General features: G+C 36.6%; 1 long non-coding RNA gene across 1 annotated transcript in view; it reads left to right on the forward strand.

The window, feature by feature from the left end:
- The window catches only part of LOC138174802 (uncharacterized), an 18,435-nt gene extending 12,293 nt beyond the window's left edge, over nucleotides 1-6,142 (forward strand). Inside the window, exon 4 of the long non-coding RNA XR_011171820.1 lies at nucleotides 5,920-6,142. This is a non-coding gene — a long non-coding RNA (uncharacterized lncRNA). The remainder of the gene's footprint in view (nucleotides 1-5,919) is intronic.
- Nucleotides 6,143-24,896: the final 18,754 nt, after the last annotated feature.

Consider the following 24,896-nt stretch of genomic DNA (forward strand, 5'->3'; position numbering starts at 1 on the left):
GATAGATAGATAGATAGATAGATAGATAGATAGATAGATAGATAGATAGATAGATAGATACAGTATGTAAGCAGGAGCAATATGAGGGTTGGGTGAGATCCTAATATTGAAGAAGATGGAGAAACACTCCTTGCAAAAGCGTTATTTCAGCTAAGATTTGAAGTGAAGCCAGGCTGCAGAGATAAGAAAGAAGACCATTCCAGGCATAGGAGATAACCGATGTTTTGGGGAGACTTTGGAGAACAGGTGTAGACATTCTTTTGCTGGTAGTCCTTTCAGATGCTCTTCAATTGGCTGTGATTATCTAGAGAAAATTAAGTGTATATTGAAAAAGCATAAGCCAACTTCATCCCATACTTTTTATTGTTGTCGACCTCTTCCATGCCGTTAATATTCTAGTTAGAGTAGAGACATTTGAAGAGGGGAAATCTTGTATCCTCCCCATCCACAGATGGCATATGGCTAGTGAAGAGGGGTCTTAGTTTTTTTGCCTCTGCACTTGTTTTTTTTTGTTTCAGGTGAAGGCAATTGGAGATGACTACATGTTTTTGTGTTTTAAGACATCAGGAGAGTAAGATACCTGAGCTCAAGGAGTCTGCTCCATGCTGAGTTTTACAACCATCACAGGTTTGAGGCCCTAAGGAGTAAACTTTGGGACCTACTGAGACAGGGACTCATCCAGCAGCTATGCCACATTTGGAAATGACTTTGGTCAAATTAATTAGGGGTAAGTGGGATCAGGAAAGAAGGAGATATTGATAGGAGGGATGGGTGAAAAGGAGGGGCACTGTAACTTTTTTAAATGCAAAAAGAAAAACAAAATTATTTTTTGATATAGTGATAAAGTGATTTGCCCAGAGTCACACGGCTAGTAAGTGTTTGAGGCCAAATTTTAACTCAGGTCTTCCTGTCTCTAGGGGCTACTACCTTTCCCACCTAGCTGTCCCAACAGAATGAAGTTTAGAAGAATGCACAGATAAGCAGAACAGTGTTGAACACGTAGAATTTGTTGTGATTTAAAAAAAGAAATGGTATGAAATGAAGATTTACAGGGTCATTTAAAATTCTCTTTTTATTTTCTGCTATGTATGAACATGCATTTTTGATATTTAAATTCAGGACACAAATAAAGTCGATGAAAATGTTTCATAAAAGGAAAAAATTGATATTAAAAACAAACTCTAATAATTAGAACAATCCAAATAAAGACGAGCTGCCTCGATAAATAGTGAAGCAATTCTGTCATTGGAGGTTTCAAGTAGAGACTGGATTATTTTCTATTACATTGAAATAACACATATGAATAAAAAATAAAAATGAACAGGTCATATAAAAGACCAGCCCACTGTACTGTTGGTGGATCTGTGAACTAGCCAAAGCATTTTGGAAAACAGTTTGGAGGTATGCTAAGAAAGTGACTAACCTATCCATACTGTTTGATTAAATGATCCTGCTACAGTATATTCCAGAGGAAAGAAAGGTCCCATATAAACTAATATATTAATGTCAACACTTTTACAGTAGCAAAGAACTGGAAACAAAGCAGATATCAATTGATCAGGGAATGGCAAAGTAAATAGAGATATATTCCTGTAATGAAATTTTGCTAATTTATGATTATTGATGAATGAAGAATTTAGAGAGTTATAGGAAGACTTGAGAGGCAGATAAAGAAAGAATAAAGCTAAAGAATTGGCATTAGAGTAAGGAAAACCTAGATCATTTCCATTCTCTGAAACATGCTGGCTCTGTAATACTAGCAGTAGGCAAATCACTTAAGCAACCAATATTCCCAGGCAACTTTCGAAGATGATGTTACAGAACAAGTAGGGATGGCTTCAGATTGGTAGAGGGAATAAGTAGAAATCAATAAATTGAAAAAAGGGAGAATAATAGACCCAGGCAATATAACAAAATGAATGGAAACAACAAAATAAATCCATGTGCAATTACGACCAAACTTGGCAATAAAGAAGAGAGAAAATGAGTATCTTTTCCATTTTATGCAGATGTAAAGAACTATGATATGGAATATTTCAAATACAGTCAATCTCAGTTTTGCCAAATTCCTTCTGTGTGTATGTGTGTGTATATATATATGTATATATATACATATACATATATATATATACAAATAAGTAACAATAAGTAATAAGTATAATGACTTCATATTGGCATATGCATACATGCATACACATATGTATAAATACATGTATGTATATATATATTGTATTGCTTATATTATGTAAGTGCATATACACACATATAATTCTTTTATAAGGGCTAGCATTGGTGAGGTGAGGTTAGGAGGAATGACCTGTTTGGAGAAAGGGGCAATGAAAAACAAGAGTTTTCACAATTTCAAAAAAACAAATGTAGGTACTAGACATGATTCTTCTGTAAAGACTGGGGCTCATTTTTCTCTCAATGCCCTTCTTATAGAATAAAACTAAATTAGAATCGATAGGTTTAAAGAATATGAATATCTTTGTAATTTGTATTGTAGACATCTATATTGCTTTTCATAATTGTCATACCCAATCACAGATTCATCAGCAGTGAATTAGCAAGCCAATTTTCCCACATCCCTGCCATCATTGATTTTTTTTTCATCTTGTATCATCTCTGCTAGTTTCGCTGATATAAGCTAGTGCCTTAATCTTTTCAAATTGATTTTCTCTGATTATTAGTGTTTTTGAATGCTTTTTCAAGTGGTTGGTTAAACTTTTTATTATTTATTTTTTCAAGAGCTTCCTCATTATATCTGTAGCCCATATATCTAATTCAAAGTCTCGTTATACATTTGTGTCAATTTCATATTTATTTTGGATATAATCATTTTGTCAGAGATATTTGATGTTAAATACTTACTATTTTTCCTGTTCTCATCTTCCTATTCTGAGTGAATGAATTTTATTTTATATTTTCCATTTTAAATAAATGGAATAATGCATTATTAATCACAAGAAAACTTTAAACATATTAGGAAAAATTCACTTTGACAATGGTCATATAAGGTTTCCAGTTAATATTTTTAAAAGTTTTGTTTACATTAACTAACATTATGCTTAGTTACATATTGTAATAAATTAATGTAAGTATGATACAAAATATAATTAAAAATAAATATTCAAGAAAATTTAAAAAGTGAAACTTGGAAATGTCACTTTCTGAGTGTATAGAGACAATTCATACTCTGATGTCTTCTTTGTTATATCTTGCTTCTTGATCCCTATACTTTTAAATTTCTTTGGATTAGATAATGCTTCCTATGAAGCAGCCTATACAAAGCAAAGAATGATAAATAGCATGTTGTATCATAAAACTATGTTAAAAAATAAAAAAGTTCTCAAAAGGCTACAATAGTGGGTTGAATCTAATATTGTTACATTTGTCTGGGCAAATATGAAGTTCTGTCCCGAGGTTCAATAAAGTCAAATGAAGACCTAAAGGATGAATGAGATGTGAAGGGACAGTAATTCAAGTGTAGAAGATCAAGACTAAGTTTATGGGGCTAAAAATGCAATATAAGACAATATCACAACATGACATCCATAGAAGCTAATGTGACCAACCTTAGGCTATGTTAAAGAAAGTGTGTTTCAGAGCAAGACAATTGATATCACTCTAGTTTGCACTTTCAGATAACAACCATAGGAAAGTGACAAGTTCTAGAAGTCACATTTTAAAAGAGGCATTTTTAAATTTCGGAGGGAATATTCAAAAGTCTTGTTATAAAAACATTAGTTAAAGTAATGGAGAGGAGTTATTTGAAGAAAGAAGAGAAATGTAACCATTGTCTAGTATATTTAATATAGTCTTTTTTTTTTAAAGCAATCGGGGTTAAGTAACTTGCTCAAGGTTACATGGCCAGTTATTTCTGGTTGTGGTGCTGAGTATCTGAGCCCGGATTTGATCCAGGTCATCCCGACACTGGAGCCAGTGCTCTTACTCGCTGAGCCACCTGGCCGCCCCTGTGTCTAGTATATTTAATGGTTGTCATGTGAAAGACATGTTCATTCCTCAATGCCAGAAATACACCAACAGGTGGGTGCTTGAAAGCAAAAGATGTCTAAGGGGAGGAAGGGAGGGCAGAAAGGGGAAAAAGCTTCAAACCAATAACATCTGCCCAAATTTAAAAGGATTGCTTCATGAGGAAATGAGTTAACTAGCACCAGAAATTGTGAGAAAAAATGTCAAGAGGCTGGAAGAGGAATTCCTAGCATTTCAGCACCGTGTCCAATATGATGAACCACCAATGAATGATAAACACATTAAATGGAGAAAGATTTAAAATGGTACAAAAAGGAAGATTAGGCATCCTGAAGATAAGCGAGTTCACTGTTTATGGAAGAAGGAATGCAGCTCTAGGCTAAATGAAATAATGGACTCTTACTCAAATAACCATGCTTATCAGAGATTCTTTCAGGAAAAAAAAATTCAAATTTAGTTACTATGTTGACACTCAGCATGTGAGATAAGAAACTTCTTTTTTTTTTTCTTTAATACATCTTAAATTCCTAAATATTTCTCTTGGTATATAAATCCCTAAGGAATCCCATTCATTCCAGGTAGAGAGCTCCCAATTTGTGAAAATCCTCTACTCAAGCAGATTACAAGTATATCCATGATTCTATAAATAAATGATAGGTATAGGACTAGCTGTCCAAATTGTAAAGAGGTTAAATGAACTACCCTTCTAATAAGTCTGAGTGAATATACACTCTGGACTTTCTGCGTAGTAAGTCCTGACAATAAAAATCCCTGATTTGAATTTGCCTGAATTGTATTTTATAGCTAGATTTAGTTACTGGTTTCTTTTTGTGGACTTGTCCCTGACTGCCCACTGAGTCAAATTATCCAGAGAACTTAGACCAAGAAATATTTTCATTGAAATACACACTGCTCACCTTCCTATCTAAAAATGATCTCAGCTGCTGAGCTGATGGGGCGTACTGGTGTGCTTGAAAAGATGAAGACCCAGCTAATGGTCATTTCCACTCAGTGAAAGTGGGAAGATGATTCTTTGATTAGGAGCTTTTCCTGCTCTTGCAGAATGTGTCCCTGAGAATCCGATTCTTAAAGTCTTGGCTTGCCAGAAGCTGTTTGCCTCAGGAGAGTTTCTCTTTTTAATTGCTACATCCCAGACTGGTAGGCATGCTGTTATTTTGCCCCCAGAGTCCATAGCTAAATTCAATGTTTGAAGCTATGCTCCAGTACCTTCTTTGAGCATTTGATCTATCCTTCCTGCTTGTCACTGCCCTGTATCAGCTTGCCAGACAAAAGATTTTGGAACATCCTGTAGGGATCCATTGTCCTTTCCTCCAACCCAGTTAAATTGTGTGCAGATTTTGCTGATAGATTGCTCCAAAGTCGTCATGACTGCTGATCCTTACTTTTCCACTTTAATGCTCAATGAAGCATGGAAGAAACCCTAAATAGCTGAAGAAGCTTCATATAAGGTACTTGTCTTTGGAGCTCAGAGATACATTAACATCACATTCCGCTAGCCAGCTTCCCCAAAGTTTTCCATCTTGTTTTACTTTTTTTCACATTTATCTGATTTCCCCATTCTGACCTGCATGTGTAGACACAGTTTCTGTGAGATAAATTTGCATGAACCAAATGTGGCATAAACTGTTGATTTAAAAAATGGTTGTCAGCAGGGATTTTGGCATTGTCCTCTTTTGCTGACCCCATAGAAAATGTTGATGTTAATGGATAAAAATAAAGTCCATGAAATAAATCTTATATATTGAACTGAAATAAAGATTACACATCACTATGCAGAGAAGGGGGCTAGCCTAGTTGATTTCCAAAGTCTTTTTCATGTCTGAATCAATTATGCTATGAACTAATGAATAGAGTCAAACACTACTCACTTTGTAATTTACTTTTCTTTTTTTTTTTCTGATTCAGACACAGATACAATCTTGGAGGGAAGAGAACCAAAACCTTGTAGGTGACTGACTAGTTTCAGCCAAATGGCTATTACTACATGGAAGAAAGATCCGTACTTGAAATTCTGAGGAATGAGACTTATTCCCTTCTGTGCATGTACATTTATTTACTGCTTATGGTTTATCGTCTAAAAGAAATCAATTTGGTTTTCTTCACCATTTGTGTTACCTTCTGCAATAAACAAGAAGCACGGCATACTCTTTATTGCTATGACATAAAGATAGTCGCACAGACACAGTCTTCCTAGAGATAGGGGTGTAATATTTCATATCAGCTCCCTTCATACAGAACTCCAAATGAGTTCTTGCAGGAAATAAAGCTGTGAAAAATGTTGTGTCCAAATCCTATATCCTTTGATTATGGGTTGCTGTTGTTGTTGTTTTTAACTGAGTAATTTTCATTATTTAGTATGTCATTTAGAATGTAGAAAGAGTAAAGTGTAACTAACCATGCAGTGGATTTGTTACCTAGCAATCCATGAATGAAAGTACCAGATTGTGCTGGCAATGGCTTTGTGTATATCTCTGTGTGTGTTGAGTCCTACAGCCATACACGTGTTATGTTGGTGTTCATATTCTATATGGGGATGGGGAAAGTGCTTACAATTTGCCTCTATTAGTGTACTGGAAAAGACCAGAACAGGATGGATTCTCTTTCCCCTAGTGAGCATACAAAGATTATCTTTTGATTTATAGTATAGCTGTGATTCTCAGCGTACCTTACAGTTTTCTATTCTACCTTTTAGTTCCAAATCTTGGGAGAATGTGCTAAAAATGTATCTTATAGTAAGAACCCAGCTGGGTTTTTTGCCTCTATTGTTTTCTAAAGTTCACATTTATGCCATTTTAACTACAATTGCTCTGACCTATCATGAAAACATTTTTTTTTCTGCTTTGTACTTGTAGTTGACCCATTTTGAATTGCTATACAACAGCTGTTTGGGCATCATGCAATCATCTATATCGGATCAGACATGTTCAGGCTGGTACTGTTCATATAGTGTGTTCCATCAACTGATAAATTAGTTTACTTCTGGGATCTTATTTTGGCGATCCCTTCTTTACCCATAATGTAGAGAAGGTGATATTATAAAACTACTCAAGGTCTTAGTCCATTTCTACCCTCCACATGTCGGACAAGAGAAATTATCTCAAAAGCATGGATTTTTATGTTGCTTCACAAATACAGAACTGTATCATCTTCCTATGAATGAATGATTAAAAGAAAGAATGAATAGATTTATCATGTTCACTACATACAAAGTACTGTGCTTATGCTGGAAATATAAATAGAAAAGCAAAATTATCCTTCTTTCAAGGACATTCTAATGGGCAGAGGCAACATTTCTAAAAGAAGAGTTTAGATGAAGAATAAAATGGAAAGAGCCGATGATCCTCAGGGTACTGTAGGATAAATGATAAGGCCCCTGGATCCAGAGGGCCCAGTGGCAGAGCACATGACAAGGTCTGAGAGTTTTGATGGTACAAAGGTAGAGCAGATGTGGGGATCTGGAGGGCCCAGCAGTATGAGAAATGGTCTGGTTATTCTAAGAGGACAGTAACAGGGCAAACGGTAACGTCTGGTAGTAAGGAGGGCAAATGACTCTTTGGGTGGAGTAGAAGGATGAGTAAGGATGAGAAGCATGAACAAGCAGATTATATTTAGTGTCATTTTAATTGATAAAATAATAGGTATTTTTATGTAGAACCACTTGATAATGTGAAGTATTTTAGTGGAAGGAACTTTCCAGATTTCTGGTAACTGTAGCTGCTGAGCCCGTGAAGCCTATAGCGCTACCTGCAGCTGCTGGGCTATCTCCACTGGATTTATTCACGTCTTAATAGTAGAGGGGTCAGGGAAGAGGCGAGGTGAGAGTGACACCTATTCCTCAGGAGCCACCTCTTCTAGGGCTTTAGGGGTTGTGGGGTCGTAAGGATGGTTATTGTTTTTTTCCTCTCACTAATGTTGTCTATGAGAGCACTATAAGAGTAAACTCGCTATGTACTATATAATGGCACTGTACCCTATCTTTGCCTATTCATATAAAAGGGCTCTTCTCTGGAATGGGGAATAGTAGCAGAGTATGGAAGGCAGCACTAGGTAGCTCTGCATACACATCATGTCATACTAGTGTCCAAAGAGAGATGGTGGATTATGCAAAGAGCAGCAGTGAAACATGCCATTGGGGTGGGCAGGGTACAACATGTAATGAATGAAAGATTATGCAGAAGAAACAATGTTAAGGATATTATTAGAAAAAGAAATTAAATCAGGGTACAAGGGGGCAGGAAGTGGGCAAGTCACAAAGAGACAATGAGGGATAACTGACTACAGAATTCTATACTCCCTTGGTATTCATATAATTTCTAGAGATCAAGAGGAAGGCCTCTAATATGTTGGGTGGAATGTGGAGGCCAGTTTTTGGGTGTGCATGGACACTTTACACAGAATATGTAGGCACAGATGGATTGTGATTAAAAGGAATACACTGAGGTCACAAATCTATTGAAATGCACACAAGTATGCTCTTATCTCTCTCCCTCTACATACATATGCATGTATGCATGCATGTATATGTACACAAAAATACACATATACATGCTTATTCAAAGCATGTACCTAGTCCAGATCAGAGGGTCCTGGGATCAGGGACATTTAGCAACAGTCCTTTTTACCTTGAATGTCCCAGAATTATATACAACTATCACACACTGATACATTCTTAAAGGTAGAATCTGACCCAACATGTTTCTTTTTGAGGCCTAAAGAGATCTTGGCATGTGGTTCAACTAAACCATATAATCCTCAGAGCATTTATAGCTAAAACTGTCAGGAGGCTTACATGGAACAAATGAAACATATGTGTCCACATTTCTCTTAATTTGTTTCCTTCATCAATTCAATTCAAATCAATTAAGGCCTGGTCATTTTTAGAGTAGAGTAACAGGGTAAATGGTAAAGCCTGATAGTAAGGAGGACAAATAGATAGATCTTTGGGTACGGTAAAAGCGTGTAAGGATGCCTTTTTCACTGATAAAATCATAGCCATGTTTATGTATAACCACTTGATGATGTGAAGCACTTTAGCATTTATGAAGCACCAACTGTATGCCAAAGCACAATTATAGGCATTAGCTACTCAAAGACCAAAAGAAAACAGGCCCTGCCCTGAAAAGGAACTTTTCAATCACCCAATCACCAAAGAACCACATTTGTACTCTTAACACTTCAGTCTGGGTGTGCTCTATGACAGAGAAGAAGTGGCATACAAATGTATCTGAAAATATTTGAAATTACTTGAAGGATAATGAATGTGTAAAGGAGATAAATACATCTGACAAATATTTGTGGTATGCTGGGTTTTTCAGAAGAGTGCTGGTGGGTTTTTTTTTTCCTTTACTTTCCTATTTTTCAACTTTTTCCAAGCTTCATTTTAGACTCAAAAGAATGTCTTGAAGCAGTTAATTAGTTTTGTCAGTCAACTGACTCAAATTGGATTATAGTATCCTTTAAAAACAATCTCAGATGCTTCTGACAGAAATGGTTAGGAGAAGGCACACTAACAGCTTGAGATTGGCTACGGGCATATAAATATGGGGAAATGAAAACAAAAAAGATTTACACAGTTCCTTTTAATGTGCATATTTGAGATTTATTAGAAGATCAAAACGCTGTCTATCATTTTTGGCTTAATATAATTCTTTTTTTTTTTCCATATAAGATGAACTACTACTGGGAGTTTATCTAAACCATGCTGAAGTTCTTCATTAGCTGTATTAATTAGGGAGCTTCAGAAGAACTTGTTCAAATAATTGGGAGAATAATTGAGAAGAATTAAAATCTACATTAGAAAGGACTATTCTTTGGGGTTAGTTTTTGTTTAAAATCTTGCAAAATTACCGAAAGAGAACATGGTTTTATTAATTAGGTTAGTTAGTTTCAGTAATTAAAAACATATTAATTTAAACCAGATATTAGCACAATTAAAGTGTGAAGCCTTGATCACTTCTACTTCTTACAAAAGCAACATGGTCAAAGGGAGTTCTCCAGGCATTTCCATTTGCTTCCTAGTCTTATTGTCATGCATTGCTTTCAATCACATGTGCTCTTAGCATAAGCCAAATGAGGTTCACTTGTGAATCATGATCTAACATTGCTTAATGGAGGGGTTTGGTTTTTACATCATTAATTTCCCTTACTGCTTGTCAAAAAGGCTTTTGGGACCAGATGCAGGTCTGGAGCCATAGAACCTTTCTTAACTTTTCTAGGTCTATGTGTATTAACCGGGCCCTGGGAATACATTAAGTATGTAACCTCAGGATGTCAAAAACACTAGGAAGTGAACATTACATAGGGCAAGCTGAGATGGAATGAATTTTCCTATGAACATGGCCTTTTGTCTGGAGAATAGGACAATAGACTTTGATTCAGAAAGACATGGGTTCAAATTCTGACTTGGGCCCTGGGCAAGGGCCTTCTGTCTGACTCAGTTTTATAATCTATAAAATGATAGTGTTGGACCCAATGACCAGTAATATCCTTTTTAGTTTTAAAGCTATTATCCTATGATCTTAGACGTGTGTGTGTGTGTGTGTGTGTGTGGTGGTATTAATGAGGACAGATGGGTAAGAGGAGGTCCGTAGGCTCTATTATTAGATATTAATATTATATATTAGAAATACTAATTGACTGGTGCCATCTATGGGATCCTCAAGTTTCTGGATTGACCAAAATGTGATGGGGAGAGAAAGGACCTTATGAAAGTTGTTATGAATAGAGAAATTTAATTAGTAATAAACAAGTCCATGTATCAGTCAAAAAGACTAAAGCTAAAAAACCAACCATGAGTACATTTCCTTGTCTTACAACTTGAGTCTAGTACCTTGGAGTCTAGGACCTAAACACAAAGACAAACTGTAAAACAATACCAAACAACATATTTTTTTCATATGGCAATGTATACAATATTTTTAACCCTTGATCCCCACCATATTACCAAGAGGAGGAAGGTATCCACTAGATACCTCCATTAGAGGACAGATATTAGTCATTAGAAAAATCAGAAATAAGTTGCCCTTTGGTATTATTGTACTTTGTATTATTTTAATAACTTTCTATATTATTCTCCTGGTTCTATTTATTTTTTTTCAGTCCAAGCTAGAATATGGGCATATCTCAATGTGAATCATATTCATGAAAACTGGTATAATTAATTTTGAAAGTCATCATTTTTCTCCAGGGAAAATTCTTTTTTTTCATAATTTTCACTTAAGAATCAAGTTCACTCCTACCTCTGGGAATTTTTCCTTAAAATCAAACTTTTACACAAAGATTTACTAGATTTCTCTTTCACATAATAAAACATGACTATTAAATTTGATCTGGAAGCTGGAGAAGTCATTTATGTCATCTGTGGTACTAAGACTACAGATTACCAAAACTCAAGAAGCTTAAATGTTATTTTTTTTAGTAGAAGATGTGGCAAAACTCTAATAGTTAGAAACCATTAAAGGTGATGAATCATCCCAAGTACTTAAAGACCTCAACAAACTTGAATCTGAGGTTCTCAATATGTGAAAACTCTGATATTCTCTCTTGGTCATTATTCTTAGGATCTCAAGGCAGATTTTCAAATGTTTCCATCTTCGAATATATTTACTTGTTAAATTTTAATTTACACATTATTTCTTCTCTATTATCTTTGTCAGTGAGTGTCACCCAGAAGACAATGGAGAGATGAATTATGGGTGAAAATAGGCTTCAGTACATTGAAGTCAATGAATTACTAGGGAAAGACAGAAATAAAATATAATATCTAAAAGATGTATGTCTGAAAATAAAAGAACATGGCTTGGTCAGGTGATGAGAGTAAAGGATGAATAATGAATAGCCCATGTCTTCCAAATCTATCCTCATAGTATCAGGAGAATTCAAAGAAGGTCCCTTCAGGATGTTGGTGGGACACCACTATTACTGTGGGCAAGAGTCATATAGACCGGGAAAAAAGACATGGCTGAATCATTATCTGGATTACTAGATTAAGAACTTACCGGAGAAAGAACTCACATTAATGAGATTCACTGAATTATTTGGAGTATTATCTTTGAATACTATCAAGTCCTCACCCTAAGCTATGAAGTTATCTTTTGAGTTTTTATAAAGGAGAAAAAAATACAATTAAAAATCACCTGTGGCCTAAAATCAAAAGAGAATACATGCCTTTTTAGTCATTAAATGTTAGGTATCATATTCTCTTTTTCTCTTTTCTTTTGGGGAGGGACAGTTCAAAATTATGGTTTTATTTCTGGCAATGTAGATTGGCAACTGTTCTGCCATTTATAGTCTTAGTGAGTTGCTTGGTGCTCTAATAGGTTAAGGCCCAGGGTTCCCCAGCTACTGTTCTAGAGACCTACACATGACCCCAAATCTTTCTGACACTGAAGCTGGCTTTCTCTTTCCACTGTGCTGTAGTTCCTCTCATTGAAGTATTACAAATGTAATAGTTTAATTGACTTATCTCAGACTCCAAGAACACACCAAATCACTGCCAAGGGCTACAAATGCATCAATATTAAGCCACTTGCTTTTATCACATTGATTGGGATATTGTCTTTAGCAATGCCAATTGCAACATCTCTGGGATGACTGTCTTATGTAACTCTTGTCCATATCTTCCCAACAAATCCACTGGAGGTATTTTACCTAAAGTAACACAAAACTTTTCCATCGGTATGTTGTTTCTAATTTCTCTGTGTCATCTGCCTGTCTGTCTCTGTCTTTCTCATTCTTGCTTTATGACATACTTTTAATTTGTTTGTTGTTCATCCATTTATCTCCCCTCGTTCAACTAATTCTTTGCAATGCCTATTGCAAATAGGCAGCCTGCCCATGCCTACCTTGTACTTCTCCATTGACTTTTGGATAATCCTCAACTCTCTTGTGACTAGACATCATGGGAAGAATAATAGTGTTAAAAAGATGAGTAATTATTTCAGGGAAAAGTTTAGGTTCACAGAAATAATTACACAATTTTTGAAAGTCAACTCATCTCACTATACTTCTGTCTAATTCTGGCCCTAACTCAATCATGGGCAATATTTGTTAAGTGATGAGTCAGATTTTTAGGTTTCTATCCAACTGCATATCATAGTATAGTAGAACATAAGTATTCTTTGTCTTCCTTCCCCCTCAGATACACTTTTTCCCATGTGTGGATAATTAGGTAAAATTGTTTTGAATGATTCCAGATCTCATTTAGGACACTTCTGTGTTCCAGGATTTGACACAATCAGCACAACATCATCTGCAAAGAAGAATATATGGAGAGATGGAGGGAATACTGTGAATTTTGTGTTGAATATCTTCTATGCCATTTGTAGGCATACATCTCCCCACTTTATACCTCACTTTATGAGACTCCTATCAAATAAAAAAAAAATTCCCAAATGATTTAAAATTGTCTCACGATCATAAATTTATACTGATAGAAGAACTTATAGATCATTTAAACCTAACCCTTATAATTTACAGATGAGGTAACTGAGGTTAAGTGGTTAAGTGTCTTACCCAATACTGCGCAAGTAGTATATGGTGGCCAGCTAAGGGACACAGTAGACAGGGTGCCAGGCCTGTTGTCAGGAAGACTTGAATCCAAATCTGGCCTAAGACACTTATTAGCTATGTGACCCTGGGCAAGTCCCTTAACCATGTTTGCCTCAGTTTTCTCACCTGTTAAAAAGATCTGAAGAAGAAATGACAAACCACTCCAGTATCTTTACCAAGAAAATTACAAATGGAGTCACAAAGTGTCAGATACAATTGAAATGACTGAATAATAACAACAAATATCTGGTGGAATTAGAATGTGAGCCTATATCCTCTGATTCCAAATAAAGGACTCTTTTCCAAGAGATATTCATCATCTAAAATTTAAGTTTAAAAAAATCCTGTGCATAATGTGAACAGAGTCTTATAAGTACTTTCAATATTTCCTCTCACATATTTTGCTGTCTAGATGTCTGGTTTCTCCTCCTGCTTTTGAATCTCCAGTTGAGACACAGCAACATGAAATGAAACATCAGATGCCATTCTGGGAGCCTGAGGATGAGATGACAGGTCAGGAAAAAAAGAGTTCAAAGAAGCAGCTGGAGGAAAGAAGCCAAACCAAGATCCCTCTTTTCCTAACTGCTCACTCATTTGGATCTGAAGCTTCCTGAAAGTCTGAAGAGAGCACCTCTCCCCTCTTAAGATGGCTGTCAAAAATGACTGAACTTCAAAAGTATTTTTGGTTGTCATTTTAGCTCAACAAAAAAGGGAACAATCACATTTTTCTTTCTTTCTTTTTACCTTTTAAACATGTTTTCTGCATAATTGGTGTTCTCAGTTCTGAATGAAAGAGTTGTACAGTAGATTTTGTTCTGTATCTCACAGAATAGGTGCCCAGGAACACCCTCCTGTTAGATTTTGTTTGGTATTCTCAAAAAATCTTCTAAAAGTTCTATAATTTTCAAGTTATTGACTCTATTTCCAGTGAGTTGGTCTCTTTCCAAGGAAGCATACCTCAGGGGATTGGCTCATTTGAGTTTGTTTAGAAACCTGGCACAATCCCCGAGAATTTTAAAACCAGGTCTCCAAAGCATTCAGAATTCTGTGGAATAAATGATGGCCAACTTCCCTCCTAGCTCTTCACTGTAACTAATGCTCACCTACATGGAAGAGCTGTACTTTTTCTCCTTGTGCGGGGTCATTGTGGTTGTTCAGTCATTCAGTCATATACCATTCTTGAACCATGAACCGTACTGTCTATAAGATTTTCTTGGCAAAGGTACTGGAGTAGTTTGCCATTTCCTTCTTCAGCTCATTTTACAGAAGAGGACACTGAGGCAAATACAGGTTAACTGTCTTGTCCAGGGTTACATAGCTAGTAGGTGCCAGAAACCAGATTTAAACTGGAGTTTCCTTGACTCCAGGCCCAGTGCTCTATTTACTGAACCCCCTAGCTGTACCCTTGTTTGGGTGCTCTTTCTATTCAATCCATCTTCTCTGACTTGGTAGATAAGTCTGAGAGTGACCTGCTGTGAAGAGAGATTAAGGATTTGATAAGAGTGACTCTTAGTATCTCAAACGATAGATGTTTATAGAGACCTACTGTGCATAAGGCAATTTGATAAGCATGAGGATGGAAAAGTAAGTGAAACAAGAACCCCTATATATTTTATAGGTTAGTCACTAGAATGAATTAATATGGACAGAGACATCTTTATCCATGAATATTAAATTGCACAATTCTCCTGTGAGTATGTGTGTGTACATAAGCATTTGTAGTAAAAAAAAAAAAAAGAAAAGAACAAAAGAAAGGACTCTAAGTTGGACCCAGAATTAAAAGGAAAAGGAAAGCAGACTGAATTCTTCTAGAAACAAAGAATCAACTTTTTAGGACCAGTGAGATATTTTTTGGCATTGTAGTTAGAGACGTTTTCAGAGTATGGGAAAGCTGGAATCAAGCTCAGTCTCTGACATATAATAGCTCTGTGACACTTAACATCCCATTGCCCAAGGCAACTCTATAAAAGCATAAATTGCAGATAAGGAGTTGATCTGCTAGTGGAGGTAGCTTCTTCCTGGAAGCTCAAAAATCACATTTTGTTTAAGTACCTACTATGTGCCAAGTCCTGTGCTAAGTGTGGCGGGCATAAAAAATCAAATACATCTGATTAAAGAAAAGTCCTATAAGTATAGCTGTGTGGTTACAAGTCATGGAACATTATTGTCTCCAAAGAGTATCCCATAGACAGCAATGAGGATACACATGGCAGGTGCCTGCTTTAGAGATCTGGGGGACAAAACCATGCTACACATTAGGGCTCTAATTTATTGCTACTAGGATCCTCTGACCTCTACCCAACAGAATGGGGAAGGGCTTGCAAGCTGTCCTCAAAGATGTAGTAATCACTAATACTGTGGCACTGAAAGGCATTGAGCAAAGTTCTTGGATGTATCTGGGCCTTAAGATTGGTCTTCCACAACTCACAGTATAGTACAAAAGATGCTTGAGTGGCATACTCAGAAAACATGGAGCTTTAAATATAGGCCATAAAGTTGGGTCACCAAGGTACTAGGAGTTACACTGCATTGCAACATAGAGGATATAGGGAAACCCTTTTCTCTCCATATTAATTCAACAATCCCTTCTTCCGTATCTGGTTCAGGATAGAAACATTGCCCCAGAATCCCGAGCCACCTCAAATTCTTTAGAATAACTATAGGAAATTTCAGAAGTTAAGAGTGAGGGATGTCTGTCCTCAGGGTTATTTGCAATATTTTCTTCTTGATGAGAGTGAGGTTGAGAGGCCATGTTAATTTTCTCTCTCCCTCTCTCTCTAATATGCTGCAGAAGGAAATGGTAAACCAGTTCATTGTATTTGCCAGGAAAACCCCAAATGGGGCCACGAAGAGTCAGACAGGAATGAAAACAAATGAACAACATATGTATATAAATATGTATACAAACACATATATACATATATATGTCTGTTTATATCTCAAGAGAGGAGAGAGAGAGAGAGAGAAAGAGAGAGAGAGAGAGAGAGAGAGAGAGAGAGAGAGAGAGGGGGGGAGGGAGGGAGGGAGGGAGGGAGGGAAAGAGGAAGAGGGAGAATGTTGTAGAGGGAAGAATAATCATAGCATTAGCATTAACTGGCACTTCTTCCTACTTGTTTGGAAATCAAAGTTAGCCTCCCATTTCATAAAATATGCCCCCCAAAACCCTAAAACCAAAACCAAAAATGTTTTTACTCATAGCAAGTGCCATAGTGATTAGAATGCTAAACCTGGAACCTGGTGGACATTAGTTCAAATCCTGTTTTTACATTTGCTACCTATGTGAACATGGAAATGTTATGTAACTACTCTGAGCTACACCTTCCTCACCTATCTTAATACCTTGTCCCCCTCTTATAATAAGGATTGCTGTGCAAACAAAATAAGAGAATGCATGTTAAATGTTTTGCAAAGCCTTAAATAAAGACTATGCTTCAGTTAGAGTTTTGGAGCCATTTTATTGAGTATGTGTAATGATAAAAAAATCATTAATCTCTAATATACTAGCTATAGTGAAATAATTATCTAATATTATACTGCAGAATTTAATGAAAAAATGTTTGTTGCTATTTTAGCTGCTTAATATTTTCCAGGATATGTAAAATTGAACTTGCTTCTTACTACCTCAGAAATGATGTTATTTTTGTATGATTTGAGGACCGTGGTCCTGTCCTGAGTTTTGAAGCTGCTTACCAAGTCATTAAAGATTAATTGGTTTTTAATGAATAACTTTTCTTGACTCATGATGGGTTGGAAGTGCTGACTGTTTCCTTGGTATTTAAAAAGGCAAAAGAGACCCCTATTTTAGGGCTCATCCTGGGCTCCACTCAGCTTGTTCTTCTCCCTGACCTTAAGTAGATTCTTTCTAGATTCTGGGCACTGGTCCATGTCCTACTTCACTTGTCAAATACTGGGAGATCAGATCTGACTGCCACTCTGCTCCCTGGGTTTGAGACCAGGAAGAGGAAGCAGAGTGACATCTGTCAGAAGGAAAACAGCAGGAAAATTGCTATCGAAATTCAATGGAGGATAATTTTAGTCAATGATTTGACACACCACTAGTCATTGGTAAGAGAATGAGGAGTGTTTTTTTTTTCAGTCATATATATTAAGCCAAAGGCAGGAATATTTGAGTCATTGGAGGAAATAAAGATCTTTCTTTGAAGTATTTCATCAGATGACAACAAAAGTTTCATTACTATAAATAATGAATAAAATGTTTCTTTACTGAAGGATCACTTTTGTTAGAAATATATCTTACTGATTTGAACTTCTCTGTTTCTTCTAAACTCCTTTCTGGTAGCCAATATACCTTGCCTCACTCTACCTACACACAGACACAAATAGTCACAACATACACACATGCATATCCAGAAACAAGGCTATTTGAAAATTCTATTATGCCCCAAAGAGTTATTACACTGTCTATACACTTAGACCCACAAAACCACTACTAGCGCTGTTTCCAAAGATGATTAAAGAAAAAGGAAAAGAACTTATATGCTCCAAAATATTTATAGTAGTTCCATTTGTGGTGGCAAAAAACTGGAAATTGTGGAGATGCCTGTCAATTGGGAAATGGGCAAATTAGCTGTGGTATATGAATGTGATGGAATACTTCTGTGCTATAAGAAATGAGGAGCAAGCAGATTTCAGAAAAACCTGGAAAGAATTATATGAACTGATGCTGAGTGAGGGGAGCAGAACCAGGAAAACGTTTTACACACAACCACATTGTGCAATGGCTAACTTTGATGGACTTGGCTCTGCTCAGCAATGCAAGGTACTTTTATTCCTCTTTTTTATTTCTTAGTTTACATCATTCATTTCCACAAGATTTTGAGTTAAAAATTTTCTCCCCATTTTCCCCCTACCCACTACCCCAAAACATTGATCCTCCTGAATATCCCCTCCCCCAATCTGCTCTTTCCCAAATCTTCCTCCATCCCCCCTCCAATTTTCCAGGGCGGCACAATGGATCTCCATGCCCCAGTGCCTGTATATATCATTTCTCACTTAGATGAAAAATAATATTAATGATAGCACACACACATATTATTTAAACATTTGATTTTAAAACTTTGAATTCCAGAATCATTCCCTTCCTCCCTCTTCACCCAGCCTTTCTGGGAAGATAAGCAATTCAATATAAATATAGGTTGTACATAGGTAGCTATGTAAAACATTTCCATAGTGGATATATTGTGAAAGACAGACTATACTTCCCTCCATCCTATCCCAACCCCGACTTGTTCTATTATCTACTTTGATCCTGTCCCTTTTCAAAAGTGGGTCCTTCCAAATCCCTCCCCCCCCCCCCCACACTCTGCCTTCTCTTCCATCATGCCCCCTTTCATCCCCTTGCCCCCTACTATCCTGTATGGTGAGATACCTTATTTAGTGTGTATGCCATTCCCTCCCTAAGCCAAATTCAATGAGAATAACGTTCACTCATTCCCTTGTGCCCTCCTGTTCTTCCCCTCCATTGTAACAGTTTTCCTTTGCCTCTTCTATATGAGATAATTTACCCCATTCTGTCTCTCCCCATCTCCTCTTATTATATTCTTCTCTCACCTCTTAATTTCACCTTTTAAGTATCATCCCTTCCTATTAAATTGGTCCTGTGCCCTCTGACTATATGCATCTGTACACATATATACACACTCACAATTGTATTCACATGCCTATATACCATCCTATATAGACATATATGTGTGTTTGTGTGTATATATGTATATATATACATACACACACACACGCACACACACACACACACATATATATATATATATATTCCCTTCAACTATTCTCATGCCGAGACAAGTTTCATAAGTTACAATTATCGTTTTTCCATGTAGGAATATAAATAGTTCAGCTTTGATAAGTTCCTTATGATTTCTTTTCCCTGTTTACCTTCTCATGCTTCTCTTGCTTCTTGTATCTGAATGTCAAATTTTCTTTTAAATTTTGTTTATTTTCATCAAGAATCCCTGAAAGTCCTCTATTCCATTGAATGACTATATTTTACACTGAAATCTGAAACTCAGTTTTGCTGGGTAAGTGAGTCTTGGTTTTAATCCCAGCTTCTTTGACCTTGGAATATCATATTCCAAGCCCTTTGATCCCTCACTGTAGAAGCTGTAAGATCCTGTGTTATCCTGATTGTGTTTCTACAATATTCATATTTTTTTCTTCCTGGCTGCTTGTAATACTTTCTCCTCAATCTAGGAACTCCAAAACCTGGCTATAATATTCATAGGAGTTTTCTTTTGGGAATCTTTTTCAGAAGGTGATCAGTGGATTCTTTCAACCTCTATTTTGCCTTCTGGTTCTAAAACATCAGGGCAGTTTTCTTTGAGAACTTCCCGGAGGATGATTCCTAGGTTCTTTCTTTGATTATGGCTTTCAGGTAGTCCAATAATTTTTAAATTATCTCTCCTGGATCTATTTTCCAAGTCAGTGGTTTTTCGCATGAGATATTTCACATAGCTTTCTATTCTTTCGTTTGGATCTGTTTAATAGCATCTTGATTTCTCGTAAAGTCATTAGCTTCCATTTTCTCCAATCTAATTCTGAAGGAATGATTCTCTTCAGTGAGCCTTTGAGCTTCTTTTTCCATCTGGCAAAAATTGACTTTTTAAGGTATTCTTCTCCTCATTGCCCTTTTGAGCCTCTTTTTCCATCTGAGTTAGTCTATTTTTAAAGTGTTATTTTCTTCAGTCAGGTTGTTGAGTCTCATTTCATAATTTTCTTGCATCATTCTCATTTGTCTTCCCAATTTTTCATCCATTTCTCTTATTTGGTTTTCAAAATCCTTTTTAAGCTCCTCTATGGCCTCTAACCAGCTCATATTTTTCTTGGAAGCTTTTGGTGCAGGAGTTATGACTTCTTTGTCTTCCTCCTGTTCCATGATTTGATCCTTTTTGTCCCCAAAATAGGAGTCTAATGTCAGATTGCTCTACTTGCTTTGCTTCCTTTGCTTGCTCATGTTGCCACTCAATTACTTGACTTTTGAGCTTTTTGCCACAGTAAAACTCTGCTACCAGACAGGGGAGCTTTGTCCCAATCGTAAGGGTTCTCGCAGCTGCTGGAACTATTATTTGGGTGCTCTCTCTGAAGCCTCCATAGTCTCTGGCAAACTGGTCATGCACCCCAGGACCTCCAACCTAGACAGCAATCCGGATCCAAGCATGTTCAAGCAAGAGGGATTATCCCTCAGACAGGTTGCTTGTTCCCCCTATAATCTGCAGGCAAGGACCTCTGACGCAGTCACATGGAGATGGTGGCACATCCACCGCGCCTCAGTCTCTTCTCCCTCTGGGGGGTAAAGGCCGGACCACACTCCTGAACACCTGGTTCCCAGAGTCTACACTGCACTGACCTCTCACTTTGTCCTTAGCATCTATGGGTTGATGATTCTGGAAACTGCCACAGATGCTGTTGATCTGAAGTCCCTCCAGCAGGAGGCTGGCCAAGTCACCCTGAGGCTAAAACCTCTGGCTCATGTGTGGCTGGGCTCCGCTCCCAGAATGCTGCACTGGCCCCTTCCTGCCAGCTTTCCAGGCTGTCTTCAGTGGCAAGTTAGCTTCTCTCTGTGATTTTGTGGGTTCTGAAGCTCCAAAGTTTGTTCAGAGTCATTTTTTTACATGTATTGGAGGAAGTGGGAGCAGGAGCCTCTTGGAAGTCCTGTTTCTACTCTGCCATCTTGACTCTGCCCCTCCAATGCAAGGTTCTAAGACAACTCCAAAAGGCTCATGATGGAAAATGCTATACACATCTGCAGAAAGAATTACAGAGTCTGAATACAGATTGAAGCATACTCTTTTTTTTTGTTTCTTCTTTCTTGTAGTAGATTTTATGAGTTATAATTCATCTTTGCAACATGACTAATATGGAAATATGTTTAATGTGAATGCATATGTAAAGCCTATATCAGATTATAGGCTGTCTTGGAGAGGGGGCAGGGGAGGAAGGGGAAGAAAATTTAGAACTCAAAAGCTTGTGGAACTGAATGTTGTAAACTAAAAATAAATAAATAAATGAAAAAAAAAGAAATGATGATGATGAACTTAGAAAAACTTGGAAAAAATGGATAGAATTGCATGACATAATGGAGTGAAATAAGCAGAACCAAGAGAATGCTGTATACAGTAACAGCATGTTTTAAGACAAACTTTGAGTGACTAAGTCATTAGGACTATTATAAATACCCTGCTTGCTTGCTTACTCTTTGTCCTTTGTCCGCAAAGAGGACCATAACATCGTGGAGTGATGCCGTGACATGCAAGTGAATTGGATTTAAGTGAGGGAGGGCTGTGCAAAGTCACCAGCCTGACTTTCAGTTCTGGATCTATTTGGGTCCGGCAGCCAGATATATATCAGGACAAATTGCTATGGCCCAAGATGCACCCAAATTAACTGCAAAGGCCCTATGATGATATCAGCATACAGAGAAGGAATTGACAAATAGAATTATGTATAGAATGATTTTACATACACACACACACACACACACACACAAACATGCTCATTTGTGTCTAAAGGTAGTCATCTTTAGGGTCAGAGGGAGAAAAAGAAAATTACAAAAAATAAATATAACTGTCTTTGTCTCTCATAAGTACATACAAAGGCTAACATCCTTTCTTTTACACATAGCATACCCTTTTTCATTCATATACCCTCTATGTATCTTCCCCTTTCAGTATCTTTCTAAATGTCTATTAACACATGCATACACTATATCTAGGGGGCAAAAATCCTCTACCTTAAAAGACTTTTCAACCTCTTTTTTTTCCCTTTAGGCATAGTGATCCTCACTTTCTGCCTCATGTTCTTTTTATCCCAGCAGAATCCTGTCTAGGTTACCTCCTCCCTAAGCTGTCCTTGTGCTCATTCTTCCCTGCAAGCATGCATTTCTCATCCAATTAATGCATTCTCATCCAATTATTGTAATGTTGCATTATCTTATCTATTACACTTGTTATACTTCCCAGTGAAATTCCCCTCTTCGACCAACAGGCCCTATCCCATCTCAATCATCTTAAGATTTGCTTTCTAATTTAACTTGTTTAACAGAAAATAAATCTCATTATAACAAACAGTCTTATAGTAAGGGTTTTGTTATTTCTCTTCAGAAATTAAATCCTTTCAACTGAGCAAAAGAGAAGAAAGGAAATATTTATCAAGTTTTGGCTTTATAAATTAAAAAAGAAACAACTCATGTATTCATGACTTGCCATTTTCTCTTTAGCAAAATAAAAGATAAAATGCAATTTTGAAAAGTCTTTATTTTCAAATAGGTGCTGAAATATCAAAACAGTATATTTTAGTAGAAAGAACAGAATGGGAATCAGAAGGAATGAGTTTAAATGCTACAAACCACTTCTGTGACTTTGAACAAATCATTTAATTCTCTGGACTTCATTTCCTTCATCATGAAACAGAGTGGAGTGGATGAAAATGTCTCTCTATATATTAGACTCTCTGCAGTAAAATTGTGGGAGGGCCTTGAAAAAATAGTGCAAGATGGACAAGCACCAGATATGCTATGATATACCTCAGAGGAGAGAGTGATGGTATCCATGAAAGCAAGGACTCTTAGGATATTTGAAACATTTGAAAAGCCTTAAACTACCATATAGACAGCAGAGATTGTTAGAATAGCTTCCTAGGTACGATCATAGTTTTGCAGTGCTGCAATTCTACCCTTCAAGAAGCATGGGCCTATAGTATTAAGAAGGGGGGGGGGGAGAAAAAGAGGAGTCAGCTGTCTGAGAGTAGTAGTTTTCTTTGATTTCTGGTCATCTTCTAAAAAGAAATTAATTTATGTAAGTTAAGGGGACAGTAAAGTACAATAGAAACTTATTGGCTCTGGAGTAAGAAGCCCTGGGTTCACAGACTGCCCCTAATGATTACTACCCATGTGACTTCAAACAAGTCACTTTAATTTTCCGAGGCCTCAATTTTCTCATCTGCGAAATCACAGGGTTGGTCTGGATGGCCTCTCTCCAGCACTTGGAATGAGTGACCACTGCCTCCTTTTGGATATTTTCTATAATAATAATGCATTTTCATGGCATTATTTTCTCCAACTTTTTCTCTTGACTATCTAGTCACCCCTCTTCAGTATCCATGGTCAATGACATTATATGGGTATGATCCAGGACAATGTCCTCAAATCTCTTCTCCTCTTCACTGTCTTGGTGATCACATCAGCATCTATGGAACCATCATATCTATGGGAATAACTCCTGGATCTATATATCCATTCCTAGGCATCAAACCTATTGGGTGATTTCAATACAATGCCTCATAGGCATCTTAAATTCAATCTGTCCACAAAACAAATATTTTTCCCCTCAAAACCTGTTCTCTTCCTCACTTCCCAAATTCTTTTTATCTTACCAACCATCCTTCTAGTTGCACAGGAAAACAGCTTCAGAATCATTCTTGGATATTCTATTTATGTTCTATTTTTTTCTAATCTTTGCCAAGTCTCATCTATTTTACCTCTGACATAAATCATAACTGATCCCCTTCTTTCGTTATACATGCCCATCACCTAAGTTCAGACTCGCATCTCCATTTTCAGGGACAATTGTAATAGCCTCAGCATTGTCTTCTCTCCCCTACCATCTTCCACATATCTGCAAAATAGAATTTTCTATAGGATAAATGTGTTTATCACTCTTTTCCTCAAGAAGCTCTAAGGGCTCTCAGTTGTCTTGAAAATAAAATACAAACTTTTCTGTTAGATATTTAAAGCCCTTCCCAATCTGGGTCCTGTCTGCTTTTCCACTTATTTGTACACTATTTCCTTTGTGTGTTCTATGTTCTAAAATTTCTTTGGTTTTGCATTGTAATATATAATAAAAATATTTTATATTTATCTGTTTTCCTATTCTCTAGAAGAAGATAAATCACTTGAAGTCAGGAATTATTCTTTTTTCTTTGTAGCCTCAGTGTCTGCCACACTTAATAGGTCCTTTAAAATGTTTATCTAATATATGAATAAATAAATGATATCTTTAAGAAATGATTGAATGACCATTAATCTGCTATGTTGCAGAGGAATTTTCATCATGAGTTAGTCTAGATGATTTTTTTTATATTTCCTTGAACCTCTGTAAAGCTCTGATGTGCAACTTTAATTTGTTTTTTTTGTTTGTTTTTCTTTTCTTTTTTCCTCTTTTCCCAAATTCTAGGGATCCCAGGCTGCCTTTCTTCTATATCATAGTTGCATTTCTCTGATTCTAATTGTCAATAGTGAATTTGAGAGCTCCTATTCATACATTCATACAGGTAAAGATTCTCCCAGCAGCCTTCAGTCACAGAAA

This window comes from Petaurus breviceps, unplaced genomic scaffold, assembly GCF_028583685.1.
Source record: "Petaurus breviceps papuanus isolate PSGF00001 unplaced genomic scaffold, PetGlider_PUasm1.0 76, whole genome shotgun sequence".
Taxonomy (NCBI): domain Eukaryota; kingdom Metazoa; phylum Chordata; class Mammalia; order Diprotodontia; family Petauridae; genus Petaurus; species Petaurus breviceps.